Source organism: Drosophila pseudoobscura, chromosome 4 (genome assembly GCF_009870125.1).
Source record: "Drosophila pseudoobscura strain MV-25-SWS-2005 chromosome 4, UCI_Dpse_MV25, whole genome shotgun sequence".
Classification (NCBI taxonomy): Eukaryota; Metazoa; Arthropoda; class Insecta; order Diptera; family Drosophilidae; genus Drosophila; species Drosophila pseudoobscura.
The window spans coordinates 25,158,146-25,182,765 of NC_046681.1; the positions used below are offsets into that span (position 1 = coordinate 25,158,146).

General features: G+C 43.8%; 4 long non-coding RNA genes across 6 annotated transcripts in view; 1 reads left to right on the forward strand and 3 right to left on the reverse strand.

Moving 5' to 3' along the window:
• On the reverse strand, positions 1-16,140 carry LOC26533278 (uncharacterized). 2 transcript variants are annotated; one of them, XR_004469231.1, is made up of 4 exons: positions 15,905-16,126; positions 15,753-15,843; positions 2,847-3,061; positions 1-2,788 (listed from the first exon to the last, which is right to left on the reverse strand). It is a non-coding gene; the product is annotated as an uncharacterized lncRNA (long non-coding RNA). The 2 variants fall into 2 exon arrangements; XR_001451225.2 differs by having other exon boundaries at positions 1-3,061; positions 15,905-16,140.
• On the forward strand, positions 8,682-23,480 carry LOC26532186 (uncharacterized). Its single transcript, XR_004469230.1, has 3 exons — positions 8,682-9,774; positions 19,521-19,676; positions 23,119-23,480. It is a non-coding gene; the product is annotated as an uncharacterized lncRNA (long non-coding RNA).
• LOC117184054 (uncharacterized) lies at positions 16,571-17,548 on the reverse strand. Its single transcript, XR_004469229.1, has 3 exons — positions 17,132-17,548; positions 17,007-17,055; positions 16,571-16,943 (listed from the first exon to the last, which is right to left on the reverse strand). It is a non-coding gene; the product is annotated as an uncharacterized lncRNA (long non-coding RNA).
• The window catches only part of LOC26533108 (uncharacterized), an 11,229-nt gene continuing 8,235 nt past the window's right edge, over positions 21,627-24,620 (reverse strand). For both annotated transcript variants that reach the window (XR_004469232.1, XR_004469233.1), the window contains exons 2-3: positions 23,053-23,300; positions 21,627-22,946 (exon numbers count right to left, since the gene is read on the reverse strand). This is a non-coding gene — a long non-coding RNA (uncharacterized lncRNA). The remainder of the gene's footprint in view (positions 22,947-23,052; positions 23,301-24,620) is intronic.

Here is a 24,620-nt window from a genome sequence, read left to right on the forward strand (position 1 = left end):
TACCAATAAAGAGAAGCCAAACTTCTTTATTTCCACTTTCGAAGCAAATTTCTTGGTATACATTTTGAAATCCAAGTATAAAAACGATTATTACAATTTTAGGGCTTTTTTCTCTGGGTATGGCTTTATCCGATAGGATTTTCTTATATCTAAGAACATTTATACACCGATTTAACCATTTTACACACCATATTATTCATTGTAAGGCAGCTGTCTTATGCAATCTAACCTGAGGTAACTGTGGCATAACCTTTCTCACATCAACTTTCTAATCGACCCGAAATTACCGAATGATATTTCCCCTTTTTGAAATGTTTCTGCCCCAGCCCTCGTGGGCCCTTCCCTGCCTACCCCGCTGTGGCTTAAACATTTGCTCGCGTTTTACTCTTTTTGGCCAGGCAGGTCCCGTCGCGTCGCCGCAGAGTGTTTTTCTGCCTAATTTGGGCTGCTCTCCCCGAAATGAAACGCGTGTGAAAATTATGTCTATTATGCGGCCGCACAGCCATTGTCTCTATCATTGTGGCCCACTGCAGAGCAGATCATACAATACATTGTATTCAGAGAGAGAGATACATATACTATACTCGAATATAAATACAGGCAGCCCAACGATCATTTGCTTTCCCCCTGGGTTTTTTTTTTGGGTGTTTTCCAACTGTGAGCTGGGAGCTGCCTAATTGTTGTAATTTGCCTAGGATATTATATTTATTGTATGCCAGATAATTATGATGATTATCTATGAAACGGAGTGTTTAAGCCCGCTTTTCTGTCGGCCATGGGAACCAAAAAGCCAAAAAGTGCCACTCTTTAACCCCTTCTGCAGGCAACACTCCCCGAAACATTTGCAACTCAATTATGAAAGAAGCGGCGACTTCTGGCCCATCTTCCCCAGCTGCTTCTGCTTCTGCCTTCTGCCTCGTCCTAAGTTTCTTCATTATGACGATGCACCTGACCATTCGTGCAATTTCAGCTGATAATTTGCATTATTTTTGTGCGCACAGGTGGCTCCAGCTACAGCACCAGCACCAGCTCTAGCTCCAGCCGGAGATACATCTACAACTATGGCTATGGCCACGGCTCCTGCCTTATTCATGGCTGATCTCACGCGCCAAGGCACTGGCTTTAATTACACTAGACAGAAGGAGTGTTATTTCAAGATGAACAAATAATCATTCAAGTTCAAGTTAGTCTCCACACATAGGAAAAGTATACAACAACAAACATTTCTAAGGAAATGTACGATATGATATGTAAATATATTTAATGGAAGTTTCCAATTGCATCTGGTATTGATTCAAATAAAATAGAGGGAGGAGAGCTCTATAAAATAATTTGCAATGTACAAGATTAGCCACAAATTTATCATTCACTTAATATGCAATTTTCTCATGGTTCACGTGTCTCGACATTAAGATATTCCGCACTTCTTTTTGTATATCCCATATTTTGTAGCTTGGTGTTTGGCTTATTGCTGACTCCGCTTGCTGGCCCATGTGCAGTGTCTGTGACCTTTTCGCGGCTGCACTCCAATTCAATTACAAACAGAAAGAGACAGAGAAAGAGAGGGAAATAGCAAAAAAAAAAAATAATAATAAAAAACGAGAGCCTGGCACTTGGTGTGCAAAGATAATTATCAGCATGAGGCGCAGGTTTTGGGGATTGATATGTAAATTCCCATTTGCTTCATTTGTAATGCGTAAGTCATCCACGAAAAAATACACAGAAATAAGGAGAAGAGCTGGAAAGTGCAACTGCAACATCAGCGAACTGGGTGTGACATGTGGCAACGCTTGGCTGCCTCTTTAATTAGAGGCAGGTCAGGAGCAGTGGCTCTGAGCGTGGGAAAGCGTCAGACTCTCGTCTGAGTCTCCTGCAAGGATAGTGCGGCTCGGTACGGTTCTGGTAATCACTCAAAATAAAGTAAAATTCTGTGCGGTCTATACCAGAAATTTGTCTCGGAGGTTGAGTAGATGGAGCTCTCCCCACTTGGGGGTTGGTTAAACATTTGATGTAATTTTACAGCTGCTGGTTGGTTTAATGCCTAGACACAGCCCACGAAGCGTAACCGCAAGTCGGAAGACTGCCCGGAAAGTATCTGCAGAATTTAGTATCTTTTGGCTCGCGCGCTCACTCACCATGATTAGGGTCTACGCCGCCATGGAGATGCCAGATGGAAAACAGATTCCAATTATTACACCTGTTGAGCTCGGTCACCGAAACCCCGTCCCAAGATTTGTTTCTTTCTTATTATTACTACTTTTTTTCTTTATACATTTTCATAAGTTACTTGGAGCGTGCTTCCTGCTACGCAACTATCCATCAACTCATTGTGGCCTATGGACCTGGAGTAGGAGATGGAGTTCGAGCTAGAGATGGAGATGGAGTTGGAGTTGGAGGTAGATCTAGAGAGACAGAGAAACTCCCCTTAGATGGCCTGGTGATAGCATCATTGCAGTCCATTCAGCACTCCGGACAGCATCGGATCCTCATCAATGACTGGGGCCATCAGTTCATAAATATTTCTCGCTTCTTTCTCAGATAATCACAGGCTCTTGAAGCTGCAGCTTGTCCCAGTCGCCATTTAAGGTGTGAGCCTGGTTCGGCTCCGCCACAGGAACACAGGGACAGAGACCGGGACTGGAGACCCCTTTTGGAACATGAATCGACTTTAACCGGTAGCCGAGGCCCCCACCCCTCCCATCAACCCCCATCATCTTCGGCCCCAACACGTTTACGCATCATTGCTTCTCCATCTGCTCGGCCGATTGTGATGCTACTGCTGCTGGAGCTGCTTTTATAGAAATTGATTTCAGATTTTTATTGTTTTAGAGCTCTTCATATCTCACGTCATCTGGCTAGCTGCCGACTGCCTGCCCGTCTGTCCGACTGTAAGAAGACTCTTATTGATACAGCCATTCGCTAGTAATAGAGTTGTTATTGCACTTTAATTGAAGTCATGTCTAAGGCGCCATCTGCACTTCCTTACACCAGCCAACAGGCAACAGGTCTTGAGAAAGCTTTTTGGTACATGGTTTGCGTTTGGGGTTGGGGTTGAGGTAAACTGAAATGAAAGTAAAGTAATTATAGTATAATAAATATTTTGATTAGATTTTAGTTATTAAAACAAAGAAAACTCCTGGTTATACATTTCTAAAGAATACTATTTGCGGATACTACTACTATTATTCGAATTGGATCCTATAATTTCAGGTCTTATAATGGAATAAACAATAGTAGGCGAAATATGATAGAACTAACGGTAAAGTTTAAGATTACGGTCACTTCATCTGTAAAACTTAACGTTACCTGGAGGCATCTAACATAACCTATTAAAATATTATCGAAAATATTTCCAAAACATCTTGGTTTCTCCACTGCATGCTTAAGAACCTTATCCTGATCGGCTATCATGTTCGATGGAATCATCTTTTTCTTCCCATTTTCGTTACAATTGCATTCTCCACCTACATATGTACGTTCTTTGAAGCCTCAACCAAGTTAGATTTTGTTGTGCAGTGTTCGTTCCTTCGCATTAGCCAAGAATGTGCTTTACATTTTGTTGTAACTGTACCCAATGCTGTGCCCGCTGCTGCTGCTTCTGCGGCGGCCCGGCTGCGTGTTTAACACATAATTCTTTCACAATTTTCCATTTAAAGCAGCGGAAAAATAATGTTTGCATTCTGCTGTTGCCGTGGTTGTGGAGCCTGACTCGGGAGTTGGATTCATCCGGGCACCATATTGCATGTTGGCCAGCTCTATCAAGAGATAAGCGTCTAAATTATTATCATACACTTGTAGGGCGCTCTGCTCTCCCTCTTTCTCTCTATGTCTATGGGGGTAACCTCTTTGTCTCACTCTGTGGCAACCTGTTGATGGGTTCTGCCTTTTGCACTTTTTTGATTTTCTGCTCCGTTGAGTTTGATATGTTGTTGCATGGAACCATTTGGCTCCGCTGCATCCACCACTGAGCGCAACTGTACTCTCAAAGAGGTTGTGCAAGGGGTCTGTCCCACTAAATCGTGGAAAATTGTAACGACTTGTAGGCACTTTCGGCGACACCCCAAAAGAAAACACGTGCGACACTGGGCTGAGACTCGGACCGGCGGACATGCTCAAAAAGATCTTCTTTTTTGTTTTTTTTTTTTTCGCTATCGTAGATCTGTCAAAGGCAGCCGTCCGTAACCAGAATTTCATATATAGTACTACTCGTATAGTAAAAACTAGAACCCAAAAAAGAGCCGAGCCGGGCCAAATGCTTTTCACTGAATCGCTATGAGTTGTTCTTTTGGTCTCTGGTCTCTGGATGAGTTTTCAGTTAGGTCGTAAAATAATTGCCGGACTGGAGCTGCTGGCACTAGAGCGCGACACATATCATTGCCCTGATGAACGGACTTGGACCGGGGCCAGGGCCCTAGGTCTGTGCCTGGCTTATGGATCAAAGTAGAAGTGGAAGAGTGCCCTGTAATTATGATGAGGCCAATACAAGAACCGACCCTAAACGCAGCATTTTGTTGTTGTCTCCCTCCCGCTCCACTTCTTGAGTAATTAAGAAATCCTCTTTACAGTTCTGTTCTGTAATATTTTGTCGCTCTGTTTTTTTTTCATTTTGGGTTTTTAGTATGTCCGGGGCTCTCTGGCAAAAGTTTCACAGAATTCAGAGTTCGGTTTTGTCGCTGATGCGGCGTGTTTTGATGACTTCACTTAAAGTCAAATGGCTCCCGTCCTGTACTCGGGCATGTGGGTTATTATTGTTATTATTACTTCTAGTATTCCAGCATACAAAGACGGCTTGTTCTTACGTTATGAGCATAAATGAAGGGTCCACTGGTCGACTACAAAGTAGGTAACTGACCAAAAAGCAGAAGGGCTAGGGTAGCTTCCGTCTTAGGGAGTTTACTCAATAGAAGAGGAGCTTTGGTGGTTAGTAAAAGAAACTGGGGATCGTTTGCGGGAGCATAACATTAGCTAGAGTAAGAAGGCTAGTACTAGGGCAGATTTTCACCTGAGAAGTGAAATCGGATCATATATTTATATAGCTCATTGAACCAATTGAAGGTTTCAGAGTGTTACAACCCACACTGATCTCTTTTATAGATCTCATTGTATTTAAGGTTCGTTTTTTTGTTTATATTCCTATTCATTGGCACAATCTTAACCACTCTAAGGTATCAATAAGTCCTCAGGCAATATGTACCTTTCAGAGTTCCACAATTTCTTCCCCCGAATGCTCCGACGACTACTGTTCTGTTCCATGTGCCGTGTTGATCCAAAATTAAGCTTTAGGCCCTTTTTTTCGGTGTTGGCTTTTCTTGCTGGGCGGTCAATTGCTTTTGACCCGAACCCCCAGTGCTCTCGCTACTTGGCACATCCGTTAGGTAGGGTTCTGGAAATGATTTTCCTGTTTCTTTTTTTTCGGTTTTGGGGTTTGGGGGTTTGGTTTTGGTGAAAGTTCATTAGACTGTTAATTGCAGTGCCAGAAACTCGGCGGAGAGCGAGAGGGAGAACCATTTGCAGGATTTCCAGCAATCCATATGGTGAAAGTCTCGAGACACTTACAGTTCCGTTCCCCAAATGCTTTTCCAAATGCAATTTGGCTAAATGTCTTGGCCAATGATTGCAACAAAGCAGCGAAAAAGAAAAGAAAGAAAAACAATAACGAAATCACAAAATTGCACAATTAGCCGAAACAAATCGCCGTTGGCTCAGCTGACTCATTTCATAGAAAAAAACTATATCATCTATATGGCTTCAACACTAGAACTGGCACTGCCACTGGGGTGTCAGTCATATGCTGAAGCGACAGAAAAAATAATTTCACAAGCGGAAATTTTGTTCTTTCCCAAAAACTAGAACTTCCGCAAGGAGAGACACAGCGAGATGGGAGGTGGGGAAGGGGCTAGAGTTTCTATGGGGCATCCATGCCAGAAGCATTTTGTTGAAACTATTTTGCGCCTCGTCATTTCCTTATCGAAAGGTGAAAAGAATAATGTCACCAGCAGCAGCCCACGGGCATAATTAATTATCCCTTTTTCGGGGGGCTACCGTTTCGATACAACCTCCGTCCAACGTTGTCATGCAGGCGCACCACCTACTCGTACATACATACATATGTATATATGTACTCGTATGTACATGTATATATTTATCCACAGTCGAATCGTGTTCCGAGGTGCACCCCTATGCGAAGAGAGTAGAACAGAACCGACAGCCATAAACATTATCGCATGTTCTACACTTAGATCATCAGCTTCTGCGGGGGTTAGACTCAGGTATACCCATACCCATACCCATACCTATACAGTAGTAGGTACAGGTACAACGACACAACAACAACAACAACAACAACAACATCGCATCGTCACGGTTCGATGAGTATGTGAAAAATAAAAGAGAATTACAAATAAAACTGAAACACATGAGCTGCGAATAGTTCGACTTTTGTGCCGGTATTCAACGAGCTGTTAGCTGTTGTCTGTCGTCTGTTGTCTGGCCAAAATAGTAGTTACGTTTGTGCATCATGCTAGCTGTTTCTCTAATACACATTTCTATAAATATTTTTAGTTTTTTGTTAGAACAATGCTTGGCGACAGCCACTGATGTGCCAGTCAATTCCGTTTGGCTTTTAAATTTACGAAATTATCTAAAGTTTAATTTCAAACTCATTCCATATTTTATTTTGGATTAATCTAAGTTCAAAATAATTGCTTTAATTTAGTATAATATATTGAATATATAGCTATAATATATTCCTCAATGGTTATTGGGTTTTCAAAAATGTATTTTCCCAAATGTATTTGTAGATCTCCAATTTATAGTCGAACACTTTGTTTAAATGAAGATAAAGTCTAAAGCAATCGTTTTTTAAACACAGTGATTTGTTTGGATTTTATATTTCACATAAAATATTTGTAATGAAAACGTTTAAGCTTATAGCCAACGAAAACCCCCTACCCCTAATTTGTTCAACCTGAAAGGAGAAATTCAAACAATAAATCTACTTTATTTTTTTGTTAAAGTTTTGATAGCACACGAATGTCCATATGATCGTAAATTTAAGCTGCACTTAATTTTGACTCTTCTTCTGTTTGGCCTATTTCTTCGAGAGAGAGAGGATGAATCGGGATCACATCATTAGATGGATAAATGTATGTTCGCCAACTTCCTTTATTATATTTTGCCAGAGATCATTTGCAGAACGTATTTAGGCTGCTGCTTAGCCAAATGGAAAGCCAGGCCCGAAGCTTCTGCAGCGGTTGCTGTTACTGTTGCAGCCCATCCTCAGCGTCAGTGGCACATCCCAGCTTGCTGCTTGCCGCTTGCAGCTTGTGGCAGTGGCAGCTGCAGTTTGTTGCTGCAACTAATTGCATTTGGCTGGCATCGCTGGCAACAGCTCGTCTAACGGTTGCGGCTGCTTCCGTTAAGCAGCATGAAAAACGACAAATGGAGTTTTTTCTTTTTTTTTGTGTTTTATTTCTCTGTATTTTGATACCCTTGCCGGGGGCATTATAATTCTGCACAGAAGTTTGAAATACACAGATAGCGAAGTTCCAGTACAGTAGACTTTCAAGCCAAAAGAATACTTCCTCTTGAGAACTGAGAGCTTACAGAGATTAAAAAAAGCAATGGAGTTTCCGGAAAAGGAAATTCGCGCCTAAAAAAGCTTTCAACGGGTAAGTCCCTTAGCGAAATAGTTTTTCTAAAGGTAAAGGTAAAGGTAAAGATTCGCTGGTTTACTTTTAAATTCATTTAACATGATTCTGCCGTTTTTGAACAAAATAGGAGATTAATCTTTTAGCAAGCGTACCTCCATCTTCGGTCACAAAGACACCACCTCGTTTTCATGTTTATAGTTCTTATTTTTGTTGTTATTTCCAACGAAATCAAAGCATAGATCACCCCGACCCAAGAACTAACAGTAGCTCTAAAAAATTTCCACATGACTGCAGTTGCAAAAACATTCTCCAAGCAACCGACGGAAGTTCGCAACTATTAAAAGGTACCAGTCTCTGGGGTAAAGGATTCCATTTCCATAATGATAATAGCCTTTAATCGATTGAAGGCCCATTAGACTCGTGCTGGACATCCGATTGGGCCCTGTGCAAGGCCCAAAGGAATGCGCCCAAAGGAAGCTAGTTCCGGTTGGAACTGCTCATAATGATAAGGAGATCGCAGATCGCAGATCACAGATCGGTTATAGGTGCTGTTAAGAAGATTGCTTTAAACGGTTTGGTAATGTCCATACAAATTAAAAAAATGATCGGAGAGCGGAAGTGTTGACCAGCGCTGGCACCTCTGCCACGAAAATGTCAACGACAGTAGCAGCAGCAGCAGCAGTAGTAGTAGTAGTTCTCCAGAAAAAAGTCGGAAGAGACCTACGAGAAGGCAGCTTTTTCACAAGACCAACTTTCGTGTGAGTCAGCGACAGACATGATCATTATGATCAAAGAGCGTGGCTCTCTTCGACTGTGGAAGCGAGATGGCCTCACCTTAAAGAGAGCACCACGATCAAGAGCTCAAGCTCTCGCTCTCTCTCTCTCTCTGTCTGGCCGCCGAAAGAGATAGCTATAGCTGGGAGCCTAACAGGTAATTACACCTGTGCTAATACGCTTCGCTGCGCGGCAGCAGCCAGAGCGAGACCACTAGAGTGTCGGCGAACATTTGGAGAGTCGCAAGCTGGCTGCGAGGTTACAAAAACCCCGTGTCGTCGTCGAGTGCTGGCAAGTCGCAAAGTGGAACGCAAAGGCGAACGAGCTAAACCAAAACGCGGAATCTATACCCACAGTATACAGTATATATATATATATGTATATATATCTGTATATATATATATCTATTTAAATACATATCCAAAAGTGCCCTGAAGAGAACTCTACAGAGTTGAGAGTTTGTCGGACTTCGACTGGGGTCTGGTGGCTGGCTGGCTGTTGACTGCTTTTGTGTACGTTGCTTACCTGTCGTGTTGGCCACGTTTGTGACGATCTGATCAGTGCACCGTCAGCCAGCGGCGCGCTCGGTTCGTACGAGCAGAGCGCGCACCCAACAACAGCAACAAGAGCCGAACCCCACATCCAGAGAACTAGCAATCGCAGAGATACCAAAGAACAAAAAAAGTGTTTGATAAACTGATAATACAATAGAACCCAAAAGAATATTTGCAATCAGAAACGAAACGTGGCGCACACCTATAAATAATACATATACACTCGTATATCTTTAAACCCAAAAGACATATCTATCAACTAATACCGATACGAAATAACAGCGAGCGAAAAATGAAAAGACAAAACCCCAACTAAACATAGCGGTAAAGTGTCAATAAAACTCTCGAATTCATTAACACAACTCACAAAACGTTCTATTAGTAAGCACTTGCAAATTTCAACGAAAAGTTCCAGCGGAAAGATAGCTGAAAACCGCTGAAAACACTGAACGGAACTGAACTGGAGACAGAGTCCCATACAGATATGAAGATATATATATATATATATATGTATATATATAGAGAGAGAGACAGAGAGAGAGGTGGCCTAGACGAGACCAGACTAGACACAAATTAGCGTGGCCATCAGTCAAAAGGTCTAATAGAAGCGCGTGTATACGAGTATATACCCATATAGCTGTATTCCATACCTCGTACACCTCACCGAGAGACCCCAAAAGCCATGATCGTAAAAATGTCGACAAAAAATAACCAACCGAAACGATGGCGACGAGTCGAGACGAGACGAGACGCGAGGCTTGATGCTTTCATGTCCTTGGCCTGTAAAAGGGCAGGTGAGTTCAACATTAAAAAAAATTTATATAGAGTTTGGTTTTTTTCTTTGGTTTTTGTTGTATTTTTTTGGTTTTATGATTATTGGGTGCATCATCATTAATCACCGACGACCGAGAGCGTGGCGGCAATAGGCTGGAAAACCTAATGGATCTCTCTCGGCCATAGCCGAAGAAAATCTATTGAAATCGATTGTGGCACAGCTAGAAAAAAAAGAGAGGGAAAAATTGAAAACTAATTGATCTAGCCACAGTTGATTCCATTCATAGCACCAGCTCGAACGAATGGTTTCGAAAGTTTACCTTGGCAACAGCAGGGCCTAGATAGAGATATGGTACCGCGGGGTAGGAGAATTCGTTCAAAGGAAGTAGGTACATATACGATGGAGATAGGCACAAGTGAGAGATAGCTTTTTGATTAGCATATTTTCTAGAATTTAATTGGGCTTGAAAGAAGAAGTAAAACAGTGTGATATTTCTTATGTTTGATGTTCTTTTTTAAGATGTGGATTTAAAAGGTTTCTTTTTAGGAGTGGTTTAAACATTTCTTATAAAAGATACAAATTATAGATCCAGGAAGCACTGCGAAGTGTGTGCCCCCTTGTAACCATATTAAACAGCACAAAAATGTCTACAATTAAGAGCTAAGGTGCTTCCCTTTAGAACCTTCTCAAAGAAAAAAAACCCCCCCTATAACCGGCACAATGCTTTCTTCTCATACGTTCGCACAAAGCCCAAAACCGCTAATAATTTTCAGGCCATAATTCCCGCTGTCAAAACTGGCAAACCCAGAAATGGAGCGGGGAAACAAATCCCTCAATTTTCTGCCCAATCATTTCACATAATTTGTAGCCAGGGCAGGCCATTCGGAGGAGCATTCGGAATGGCATGGAAAACATTTAGCGGCGCTTTAAACAAGTCAATAAACGATTAAAATAATGATTTTTCAAAAGACCTAAAAAGAAGTCGAGATCTCCAAAAGCCTAAAACGAATGCCCCCCCCACACACACACACAGACACAGAAAAGGTAACACGGCCCACAAAGAAAAAAGAAGTATATTACAAAAACACTCTCAAAGGAAAAAAAAGAGTAAAGTTTATAACAAAAAAAAATGATATAATAAAAGGCAGCCTCAGTGAGCTGCTCAGTGCTCGTGGAGTGTTGGCTATAATTGCGAGCCGAGGCATCGGGGGCATCGAGTGACATCATTTTTTTTTTTTTTTTTTGGCTTTTTGGACAACTTTTATTTTTGAGTCTCCGCTCGGGACAGATATTGCCAAACAAGTTGTACAGAGTCTGTGTATATATGTATATACATATATATCTGAGAGAGCTTTAATTGCTATGACTTTATTAGGTTATCACAAGACAGACACCAGGGCCAGGCCAGAGCAAAGCTAAAGCTGATCTTGATGCTTGATGCTTGAGTTATGTCTCATTAGCAACACGTGTGAGTGCCGGCAGTACCAGAGTACCAGTGTACCGGGACCAGGGCCAGATCGAAGACGAACAGCGAAAGACGGCCAGCCGGGCGAAAGAACCCACGAACGATCGCCTCTTCTCGTCTCGTCTCCTTCTATCTATATGTATCTCTCTCTCTTCTCTTTCTGACCCGCTCAACGCATACAGTTGCAATATCAATTACAGCATGCCACAGGAGCACAGTAAGCAGTAAGCAGTGAGCAGTAACTGGTTTCAGTTAGGGTAGAGGCAGAAATCTTGAAGGGTATATGAGGATAGCCAGAGGATTGTAAACCCATTTGGAAATGGTAATATAAAAACAAATTCTAGAGACGTAAAATCTCGTTTATAGATGCTAAATCTCGTCTTGATTGATTTCGAATTTTAAACGCATTCTGGAGCTACCATTTCAATGAAATCCTTATAAATCGGGAACTACTTGGAAGATATTCCTAAAGCAAATATATGTTCTCTTTTAAACGTGAGTTTAAAGTGGCTATTCCTAGAAAATCCAGTAATTTAATGATTGCTAGAGTAACCTTTAGTCGATTGATTCCCTCTTATGATCTCGTGGGGCCTGGCATGCAGTTGTTGCTGGGACACCTTATGCTCCTTGCGCTCACAAGTTTCATGTTGCATTTGCCTTGACTTCATCCTCATCCTCACACAGAAAATGACCCAGAGCGATCAGAGCAGAGAGCCACCACCACCAAGTACCAGTGCCAGTACCAGCCACTGCCTTTGCCACTGCCACTGCCAGTGGCACCGACATGCCCCATACTCATTGCCATAAAGTTGCAGCAGGAAACCAAGTCCAACCGGCAGCAACAACAATTTGCAAACTCATGATGCAGCCTTAAAAGGCCGCCTCATCCGCTCTGGCAAATAAAAAGTGCGTGATTTGTGTGATGTGCCAAACCACCAGAGAGGGCCAGCAGCGACCCAAGCCGAACCGAACCGAACCCAACAGAACCGGGAGAGATACCAAGAGAGTGGAATATCTCAAGTCCGTGGCAATCCATCAGGGCAGTCAGAACCGACAGAGTCTGCCGGAGGTCTGTTGACCCCTAAGTGCTCCTCGGCCATCTCCGGGCCAGCATGGCTGGCTACCATGGTCGGTATCCTTGGCTTCCTCTCTATCTCTCGCTGGCCGTTGTGCATGTCTAATTGCAGTCAAGTTGGTGGAGTGTGAGAGGCTCTCAGGGTTCACTCTCCACTCGAGGTCCGTGTGAATACCGCCACCTGTCAGCCCCAGCGGCTCTGGGTGATAATTGCCAGCGGGTCAACACATCAGCGACTTCTGCAGCAGCAGCAGCAGCAATAGCAGCCACATCCACATCATCAACAGCATGCAACAGAGCGACTTTGAGAGCGTCTTAAACACACACAAATCCGACATAGAATCTACTTATAATCTGGCTGATGATAGGATAGGCCTAGGCCTAGGCCACTCGCCACTCGTGGCAGACCACTCGTGGTCATGTTCGGTGAGCTGACAGTTTGGCCCGACGGGGCTGACAAATGGTCGCTGGTCTCTGGTCTCTGGAAAGAGCTACCATTTCAGCAAAACGGATTTGCTTACATCATTATTTTCAAGCTAATTCCAAAACTGTTTTTGGGAAGTTGACCAAAATCGGACTGCCTGCCGTACCTCTCTTCCGCTTAAACCCCCCAGTGGCAGGCAGTTCCCAACAGCAGCCGCAGCCACAGCCGCAGCCACAGCCACAACATTTTTATTAGGTTGACTGGCCAAAGGTTTCTTTCCCATTCAAGTGGCTTGTCACTTGTTCTGTTTTCCCTGTTTTCTGTTCGGGGCACTTTTAAAAAAGTTGTTGGGTTTCCTGGAATGGCCGCAGAACAGCAGTGTCTCTCTCTCTCTTTCTGTCTTTGCTCCCTGTCCCTGTCTCTATCTTATTTTTATGTTATTTTTTTTATACGAGCAGTACTCGTATGTTTGTTTGTGCTGACGGTAGCTGACCTTTTTGTCGATGTTGCTAGTGCTCTGGCTGCTGTTGCTGTTGCTGCTGCTTCTGCTTTTCGGGAGAAGTTGTAAAATGTTGTTCAAAGCGCCGCAAAAACCGTTGGCGTTAATGATCGCCGCTGGGCATGCAACGAGGAGACTGAGGATCAGTGATGAGAAAACGTTGCCTAATAGCTGAAAGGAACTCGAACTTAAACTCAAACTCAAAACCCAAAACCTGAACCTAAACCTGAACCCTCCTCAACGGCAATCGGCAATGCCTGAACGTTTTTGGGCTACCGGTTGCGTTTTCACGCAACAAATGGCAACATTTAAAAGTCCATTCCATTCCGCCTGCTCATCTCCAAGCAAACGCAACATCTTCAGCCTCACCTTCAGAGCAGGGCAGAGCAGGCTCAGAGGCTCATCCTCACATCCTCATCCCCCAGTTCTTCTTTGGGCACAGGTGCACAGCGGGCAGCAGTCACAACATAGCACTGGCTCATATATCTTGGCTCTGAATGGCTCTTGCCAGAGGACCCAGAAGATGCTTCTACAGCCAGAGTACCAGAGGGCGAAGAAGGCGATGGCGAAGGCGAGGGCAAGGCTTTTGCGGTGTAGAGCTGGCTCAATTGATGCTGACAGCGAATGAAAGGCTCTGGCTGAGAGACTGCAACTGAGACCTCGCCGAAGAAGAGCTAACCCCAAGCCACAGTGGTCGAAAGGCAGATGAAAGTGTGACAAATATTAAAGAAAAGATTTGATTTTTACTTAGAACTTATGGAGGGAGGATCTTCTCTCTAAATGGCCCATAAATATTATTCAAAAATTCTGTAAGTCTTGTAAGTCTTTTGCATTGATTTTAAGGTACCCTTTTCTTTCAATTTGAGGGCACATCTTTAATCACTGTTCCACTGTTCATGGGTTAGCTTTTCTGCCGTTGGGCTAACTTCTTTGCCAGATGTGTAAACCAGTTTTTTTGGTGCCCATTGGAGTCTCGACCACAACCGACGAACCCAACAACCGACGACGCCGACGACGACGATGACTTCGACTCCCCACAAGATCAATTCTAGCAGATTTCACTTTTTCCTTAGCCTCAAAGTTGGGATGTCAGTTTTTTGTTTTTTTTTTTCATCCTGTTTTTTGTTTTTGTATCCTCCTGCTCTCCTACTGGTGTACGGTGTGTGGTGTGTGGTGTGTGTTGAAGGTGCAGCTTGAACGGTTGCAACTGTTGCGCCAGTGTTGCCTATGTTGCCTGCCTTGTCGTCGTTTTGTTGCAAGCCTCCGCTTCAGCCTCCATCTGCCGCCCCATCTGCCTCACACTCCGGGGCTCTGGTGGATCGATCTCCCCGGCACATTGCACATTTTTATCTCAATGAGTCGGGCAAACATGTTGTTGTTGCTGGTTGCTGGTTGCATGCCACAAATGTGCGATTGGCATGTCAAAAGAATTATGTATTGATTTTTGATTTCGCCCTAAAAGCGGCGGATACGTTTTCCTATTGCTTTTCTCGAGAAAACTTATTAAATTCAAACAAATTAAAATCCAGAGTTTAGTCCGGGATGAGTAGTTGCTGGGTGGCTGGGATGGGTGGATGGGTGGCTGGGATGCGATACGGGGAGGCAGAAAACAAGTTTTTTCCGTGTCCAAGTGGGCGCCGCACCGTGCCGCGCTTGAACGCAAAATGAATGACACTAAATGCTCTTGACAGCAAACATTTGTCCGGACCAGAGGTAGTTAATTAGTTTTGCACGAAATTATGTTAGTTAATTGATTAACTATCGAATATTAAACAGAGACTGCTACATAGAGGCAGAGAGGCACGAAGCGGAGTAAGAGGAGGCGACTACCGGTACAGGTTCAGGTAGAGGTACAGGTAGAGATCGATCTGGTCAGTCCCAGGCCCTGCCTTAAAAGCCAGGCCAGCCAAAGTCAAGTCGAGCCGGGCAAACGAACATAAATTGCTGTGTTTTCTTTCTGTTGTATTTTTCCCCTTTTTTCTTTCTTTTTGGTTGGTACGAGGAGCTCTGATATCTCTCTCTCTGAGTCTCTGAGTCTCTAAGGCTGCACCCACGCAACAAGACTCGAAAAACCGCGCAATTCCCGGCTAGTCGGAGACCATAGAGATCGTTGTGCGCTGTCTAAATATGGACATGGGCGGCCTGATATTTCGAGGGGCCGAAGAACACCGTCATTGTGATCGCTGTGTGGAGGAGTAACCACTAGACTACACTACACTTCACTATAAAAGACCAAAGACCAAACCAGACCCAAACCAGGGTCTGGTACACAGCAGAAGCTGATCTTCAGCCTTTTGATTGCCTCTCTTCGGTGGTAAAATAGTGTCTGTGGAAAGAATTTAGAAAAGAAATTGGTTGGCAATGGCAGGGGATCCTATATGGGGAGTAGCATTGTAGGGAAAATGAAAATGCCCTCTTACAGGTTGAAAAGATCGAACCATTCAACCAACCATTCAAAGGCTACACACCTTAGATATCAAGATAACAGTCAGATCAAAGATCACCCAATAAAATCTTAAAAATCTATAACTTACAGCAAAGGTTGTAAAAACAACACCAAAAGAGATTGTACGTGGAGCGTGGCGCAACTTATCGAACAAAAGAGAGGCAAAGAGAATGGTAGATCTGGCAGATAGTAAATATGGCGGTTAGTCTGTTAAAGCCATCAATAATTAAAGATACATACTCGTAGAATGCTTGGTGAATGTCGAGATCCGTTTCGATTGATTTGTGAAGTTCATCGATTGCGAGACAGAACTGGTTATAGTCTATGAAGAATGAAGAATTTTGTTCTATCTTTAAGAAGATAGATACCCCCCATTCCCGAGATGGTAGGTAGGCCTTTAAGCTGCTCATCAGCTTTTGTTCAACTGCTAATGAAGAAGAGAAAAAAGATGGTTTGGTTTCGTGTGTGTGCCATAGTAATTAATATAAATTTCGACACGACACCAAGCTCATAGCAGATACAAAAAAGTAAGCAAAAAATACAAAAATTTGTTACGAACCTTTGTTTTTCTTTGGGGCAAGGCCGGCTAGCCAGTCATCCCAGGGCTGGATACTTCCCAAGCCCTCAGGTCGCACAACAACCAACTGATTGGACATCTCGAACAAAATGTAACAACAAAAATAACCGACAAAAAAAAACTGAAAAAAACGGACTCTACTCGACAAACACCATTACAGTCTTCCCTCAACACAGACTTGGACCAGGACGAGGTGTCGATGTTTTACCCCCGACGCACCCACCCTACCTGAGATCTGAATCACACGTTCCGGATCTCCCTGCCATTGGCAAAAGCCTTACCCTCTCGTTGCTGTGGCTCCTCTTCCCCCCATACGAAACACTTAACAATTCATTTCTTCGTTATAATCTTCACTTCATTTCCTATTTTCACACGATATCATTTCTAAACTAGGCCTGCCTATTCATCCCCCCCTCATCTTAGTACTACTGGCGGTTAATAAATAACTAGATTAATAGGAATAAATAATATAATAAATATAAATAAATAGGTTACATATATATAATAAATATGGACGGACTTAAATTACATATACTTATAACTAGAGACGTCTAACAAAAATAATTAATGGGAGTAAATAAGTTGATGTGCTTTTTTTTTCTTCTCCCTAAGTGGGCGAGGGTCCCGCACTACGTGGCCAGGTCTGATCCTTCGAGACCAGCAGGAAAAACAAGCCAGGGTGGCGGAGCTGTGACCTATTCCCTACGGCCAACAAAAAAAAATAAATTTTGGGGTTTCTTTACTCCCCCTTTGGAGCGGACTCACTCTTATGCTTCCTGGTCCTGGTTCCTGGTCTTTCCCTGATCTGGATCCCCTGGAATCACATTTATTTATATTTTATTCATTTTTTTGCAGGGTGATGGCCACTACTCCATCCTCATCCCACTCACTTTTTCTTTCAGAACACAAAAAAAATCGCTAAGTCACTGTGCCCGGCGCGCATGCTCCTCCGTTGCGGGAATTTTTCTTTCTGAACCCCCTCTTGGATGTTCTGTTTAATGCTCCCGGCTGCCGATCCCCATGGCTCTCTCTTCTATCGCCCTTGAACTAGGTTCAAGGGCATGGCCTGATTCGGGCTGCTGGCGGCTCTCTTTTCTTTTAGGTGTGGGTGAGTTGGCTTCGGGACTCCGTTATGGGCTGAGATCGGAAATCCTCTCACAACGGCTCCGGAGAGCGCGCGGAACTCTAACTCTCCAGGACCAGGTGGCCACTCTTCGCTAACCTTTCCCCTTAAATTTTGGCCCTGCCACTCTGTTCAAAAAAATACCTTCCTCTCAGCGCTTCTAGGGTCTCGCCTATCGATATCTTCGCATGCAACAAATTAGAGCCAGTCAGACAATGGGCCCAACCAACGAACGCTTTGCCAACGCATTGAAAATTGTGCGCATTGTTCGGGGCTCGGGATGACTATAGGTAGAGTACATTGTGGCCCTACCTCTCTCTCTCTCTCTCTCGCTCACTGTCAACTACTTGAAACCAGAAAAGCAATACACGTACAATACGAGTATCTGAACAAAAATAACAGACAAAACAAAAATCACATACACGACTTTTTCGTAACAGTCACGTTTTTTATTTCACTTTATTTACTTTGCTGACAAAACAAGAAAAGTACGAACAGACCAGGCCAGACCCCCACAAAAAAAAAACACATAAACGAAAATCGAGCAGACCTCGCGCCCAAAAAAAAAAACCACTGACGCATCGTGCGAGAGCCAACAAATCATAAAAATATATTTAATAGTACACAAAAGATTGTATGGTAGCCGCTCAACAGCTGAATTCCAGCAAATCAGATTAGACACTCCAAAGAAGAAAAGAAGGCTAGATTCGGTAGCAGAAGCTGTGGATACCCTTAGGAAGATCCGTCGTTTTTATGGCAAACATCTCTTCCAATCCTCATGCCATACTCGGAAAAGCGTATCATGTGGGGCACTCAAATCTTTGGGGAGTAGGAAGTTGTCGGTGTATTTTGGGGAGGGATTAAGTATGATGTTGCATTGGATTTAATGACAGCTTCAGGTTGTCTGCAATTAGTTCTCTCTCTCCATCTCAATCTCTATCTCTGCGGCTGTCCCTGGTGGCGTATACGCAATATGGTCATATATCATTCTGCAGCTCTCTGCTTTCTTGTTGTTGCTGTTGGCTGGCTGACTGGCTGGCTGGCTGGATGTGTGTGTGTCTGAATGATGAGTGTTGAGTGTTGCAGGTAATAATTGCTACTGGTCGTCATCGGGCTTGTCGTGAGCCCCCCGGTCCAAAACCGTATAATTAAGATTGAGTCTCCACAAAGGTCACTCTCTCACTCGCTCTCTCTCTCTCCCTCTCTCTCTGTCTCTGTCTCTGTTTGTCTCTGCCTCTTAAAAGGCCATATTTTAACCAAAAAGAAGAGAATAAAGTGAAAAAAAATGCATAGCTTGGCACAATTATGAAATATTTTTGCAAAAACACAAAAAAAAGTTGCAAAAGAAACCTCCAACCGGTTCGGCCAACGTAATGAAGGATAATGATGATGATGATGATCAGGTGAGGCCCAAGCCCAAGCCCAAACCCAAGCTCAGACTCAAGCCCAAGCCTCGTCTAGAAGTGGAGAAAAGATTTATGCCCGCGCGCAACCCAAAGGAGCCGTGCAACATATGAAGATGAAGATGCCACTTGCCACTTGCCAGTTGCCACAAACCACTCCACGTTACCCGCACTGCCCGCCGGCCGCCTTTATTTGTCAAGATTAATTACAAAAATTTGCGTTAAATCATAATTTTCAATGTTTTATGAGGCAGGTCGGCCGTCCGGCCAATGGCCAACGTCTAGAAGAACAGTGAGGGTGAATTGTGTGCGTACAAGAGCACCGTTCATTGATTTACGATTCATTGTGGCTGTTGACAAGCCCATGCTGGGGCAAGCTCTTGGCATTTTTTTGCTTGCCTGGGAACGACATTTATCTGTGGAAAAATTCGGCTCAAAAATGTTGTGTCGATTAGATTTTGGGGAGAAACATTGGGCAGGCAGGCAGGCAGGCAGGTGGGTTCCTTGGGGGTTTGGGTGTAGCTATCAATGAATGGAATGTGGGATTGATAATATATTAATAAATTGAATTTCGCTAGAGTTTGATTAGAGAACAAGAGTCATGGGAGAATTTTATTGCTCAAGAAATCCAGTGGTTCTTTTCGCTTTCCTTTTGTTTTCTAACATTTCTTTGATGGATGCACCAATTAATCAAGCAATCATCTTACCCATGTAACAACCCTTTTTCAAACAAAAAATGCATTTCCTTTGCAGTCAAATTCTTGGCACTCCATAACAACAACATCATCAAAGACGTACAGCGATTGCAATGATTCCCAGGAGTCCTTTCAGCGGAACCGTATCGGAGCCAGAGGCCAAACCCCCCGCTGACGAGAACCAGAGCAGAGCCAGAGTCAGAGCACCTCTGAGGTAAGCCGAACTCGAACTCCAACTCGCAGCCAATGCTGTTTATGGTTTTAATTAAACGGGGGCAACATTGGTGCGCCTCATTAGCGGCAATTTGTTGGGCATGCCGCCGCCGCCGCCATCAAACGTGGAAGCCGTTTTCACAGAAGCCACGCGGTCCCCAGATAACCCACGTTGTACCACAGTGAGTGTTAGGCCACATGGATAATACCACCACACCTCACCACACCACTTCACTCCAGTTCCAGTTCCAGTTTGAGTTTGAGTTTTGTGGACCTGCTAATTATGCAGGGTTTGACGGTGTGGCTTTTCTTTGTGGCCTTATCTATCAAAGTGTTGCCTGACTGACATCAAATTCAAATTGACGCTTCGAATCCAGTGAAAGCGTGTGAACTGAACTTGAGACGTGGCACAGACATAGACATGGGCCACCATCAACAAATAACACTTAAACCGCAAATAAACATGAGGTTTCCGAAGAGGAAACAGTAGGCAATGCCAAGCATTGGAGATGGATGCGTGATATGCAGTAAAGTCACGAAGAACTCATTTGAAACAGAAATGAAAAGCGAAGAAATTAGTATGGAAAGCAAAGTAATGAGACGCATTTCATGTTCGTATCACTTTAACAAAATTACTTCTTTAACGAATCCCACACTCGGTGACTCGTGACACGCACGCCTCACGTTCTCCTCTCCACCGATCAGAGCCATGGAGCTCTTCATGCATATGCAAACCATGGCAGACAACAATCAGAGGAAAGGAGAGGGACTTTAACCCATAAATCTACACATGTTTGCCGTGGCCTTAGCCCCCCTCGATTCAGAGGACTAGTACGCTTCCATATCCATATCAGTTGACAAATTTGTCAACTTGCCTGGCAACTTGAATGACATTTTCCAGCAGCCCAGCCTGCCTCCACCCGAAAGGAAAACCAAACAATGGACAGCCAAACAGCAAACAAGTCGAGGGGAGGGCAGGGGTCTTACCTGCGCGGCGCTTTCAATTCATGAAATGGACAATTGTTGTCTCGCCTCGTTGATTCAATTGGAACTGGAACAGGCACAGGCACAGACAACAGACAAGAACGGACAAGAGCGGACAAGTACGCGGACGACAGAGCAGTAGCAGTCAACAACTGTAATTACTCTGAAAACGATAAGAGGAATGTGGTAGAAGTTGGAGTTGAGTTGCAGAGGAGAATGCCCCCCCTCCCCATTCGATAGTCGGTGACGTTGCACAAGACACATGTCTTATCAGTCAATAAATTTTGCAGGCCTGGAGGAAGTTGTCCGATCCAATCATTATACTATTCAGAAGATAGATGGAATTGAAATACATGGGAATATTTCCATTAGATTTCTCAAAAGATAACCAAAGATAAAGCAAGCAATCCATCAATTGTACTTTGTTTTGCCTGACTTATAGCCCCACTGATAACGTCACCAATAAAATCCCAATGAAACCGCATCAAAGAATCAAAGACTATAGTCTGAACAATCAAAACAAATTATAAAGCGTGCAGTGCCCGCAGACCTAGGCCACAGCTCTCTGGTGATGCATAAATCTTGTCTATATCTTTATCTGCTATCGGCTATCGACTATCGACTATCGACTATCAGCTATCTAATACGGATTTCGATGCAGCTGCTACTGAAGCGACCTGAAGGGGAGAAGATAAATGCGACCGCGAAAACTTTGACAAGCGATTAACTTTACAATTTATCGCCAAGCAATTTGAATCGTCGTAAATCTTCGAGGAGGCGACTGTTGCCCAGGCTCGTGTTGCGTCATTAATTCAACCAGTTGTTGCAACAAGCTTAGGCCCCAATGGGTCGGGATCGAGTCTCGTCTCGTCTCTCTCCTGCTGCTATGGCTATGGCTGCTGCTGCTGCTGCAGTCTAAGAATCGCCCTGATTAAAACATCAGCTTAAAGTAAAGTTGTTCGGGTTGGGATCGGGGTCTCCGGCCTCCTTTTATTTATGCATGTTTAAACATATTTAATGTCATTACGAGCACCTTGCCCCATTGCCCACTGACCATGCCACAAACACGCATTTAATTATCTGCTCAGGCTCAGGCTCAGACTCAGGCTCCATGGCTGCTTGCCTTGCCCCATGCGCATTAATTTAATGAACGCATGCATTTCACATTTTTATCATGTCTTTCGGAGAGGGGCAACCCCAACCCCGACCCGAGCCCAAACTCGAATTGGAGCTGAAGCTGGAGCTGGAATTGTGCTACTACGTCCGGCGTCTGGTGTCCACACACAAGTCCAGTAGCTGTTTGGCCTGTTCCCAATATATTTATTGCATCGTCGCCTTCCACGTTGTCGTCTTCGCTGTTGTCGTTGTCGTCGTCTTTGCGTTTTTAATCGCATTTAATATTTCATTTTATTAAGCCAATCGTTAACTCGACTTGTGCGCCTGCCACTGCCCATGCCCCATGCCACATCTGCATCTGCTTCCATTCGGAGCGAGCCCATTCCTATGGCGATATCCCCGATGTCTGCTTATCGTCTGGGCGGCTGGCGAGCAATTTGCTTAATGCTGTCATAAGGCTGTCAGTTTATCATTTGCATTTTGGCGCGAGGCGGCGCCTTTGGCGACATGGAGATGACACTTAATAAGTGACTTACTCAACACTGGTTGGTTACCACTGGAGGTACCAGTACCACACTTTCCCGATAGCTAGACGAAATGCCAGGCATTTCATTTGTGGCATGGCATGTGGCAGTCGGCAACAACTCCTCTCTGTTTCTCTGGCTCTATGGCTCTTTGGCTCTCCGTCTCTCTGCCTCGTTGCAGCTGCAACCACCGACTGCATTCCATTGAGTCAACCAACCGATCAGAGTCGACCCGAGTCGAGCAATTGTCAATTGTAGCCCCAGCCAGTCAGCCACCACCACCCTACCAGATCTGTTCACATAAATCAACGCAGGAGCGTAGTCCGGCCAGTAGATTGGGGGACGGGTGACTCGCGGACAGCCTTAATTCAATTAACTTGCTTCCAGTTCCAGTCAAACTGGATGCTAAGTTCAGGGTCCCAACCCTCTTGTCCACTGTTTTTGGACTACGCATCTGGCATCGCATCGGGCATGGCAAAAAAAAGGGGTAAGGTAAGGCCGCATGTAACGCTGTGGCAACTTATTGAGGCAAGTTTTTGTTGCTCTCGTTTCCTGTCGTTATGGGAGCTGTAAGTGGTAAGCGGATAGGATACCACCGAGGGTCGTTCGATGGGGTTACATCAGTCTCAACCAAAGAGCATTGAAATCTATCAAAGATATACATATGTAGTTATACTTTCTTATATGATAAGAATATTATATAGAGGTTTTCAGCTCTTCGCAACTAATTGTTACTTAATTTGATCAACTTACGTATCGACCCTCGCCTGAATTCATTGATACTTATGTCAATTACCATTCCCCATTCTTTTCTTGCAGACAAATGCTGTGGACTCTCGTCTTGTCAATCAATTGGCCTGTGATGGGGCCTAGGAACTGGAACTGGAAATGGTCGTCGCATCGAATGCTTCCTGTTCGGGTAAGTTGATACGTTGGACCAGGCTCTGGGTCTAGCTTAATGAGCGACCCCGACCCCGACCCCGAGTTGACCTCAAAGCGGACTGAAAGCAAACCAATTTATCAAAATGGAAAGAAGCACTGAAACAACTCCACGCATAATTAAACCAAACCAAAACAGAAATACACAATGGAAAGGAAAAAATGAGAAACAGCAACAGAAACAGAAACATAAAGATATCCAAATGCGTTTTTAAACCGTTGAGCAACGCCTCTTTCTAACAGTTTTGTTTTTTCTTTCTTTTTTCAGTTTTTTTTTAGTTTTTGTTTGATTTTTGTTTCTTTTGGTTAATTGCCGCTTATTAATCTTGGCCTGGCTTGGTTCCTAGGCCAGTTTAATGGTCTCACAAACGAAATTCTAATTAATGAAATATTTTTCTGCCTCGAAAACTACTTTTCTGAGCCATTGTCTGAGCGTTCCAACTCCCCAAAACAAAAACTAAAAGGCAATTAATCATAGAAAAAAAAAATAAAAGTTAAATTTGAGAAATGTTTCCCTCATTTTGGATCGTTTGGAGCTGTTGACAAATTTCTAAGTTTCTCAGAAGATTGACAGGAAAATTAAGTAATCAATCATTTGCTATCAAACGAAGCCGCCTCGAAGACGTATGGCCTTTATGACCGACCACCATCTGTGCTAGAGACTGTTAGAGCTCGGACTTGGGCCAGAGTCTTATCAACAGATGATGCACGTCTGGGCCATTATTTAAATGTTAATTTGCGAAATCACGTTAGTGGAGAATGTTGACAAAATCTCAGCGTAGTCAAGCGGCTATGATTAAGCGGCGGATAGACACTTGTATTATAATCGGTAATCGTGGAAAAGTACAAAGGTACGAGTATATGGTATTTGCGTTGAATCTGTGACGGAAGGTAGAATGGATGTTTTTTCATTCTTAATCTGGAGCAATAGCTATAGATCTACAAAACGATGCTGTGTCAATATCTTTCCATATGTCGACAACAAATGAAATACCCAGAGGATTGTTGTTTTGCTTAACCTGATTAGTAGGTATCCCATAGTCGCTATAGCGAATATAGCATTCCTTACTTGTTTTCAGTTTGCTGCTGTGCTATCTCGCATGCGATTGAAATGAAATATAAAATTACATTAAATTACCGGATGTAATTGCGGTGGTCGTGCCAGTCGCTCAGCTCGTCATTCGGTCCGACTCCTCCGAGATCTACCAGCTTGGTCAGTGAATCATGATGGGGGCCCCTACACAGCACACAGCACAGAGCGCACACGAAATGCGTCGAAACACAAAAGACTCAGGCCACGAACTCGAGTCGCTCCGTAGCCGAGACCGAGCCTAAGCCTGAGCCCGAGCACTCATGACCAAATCAGGGGTAGAACTATGTAC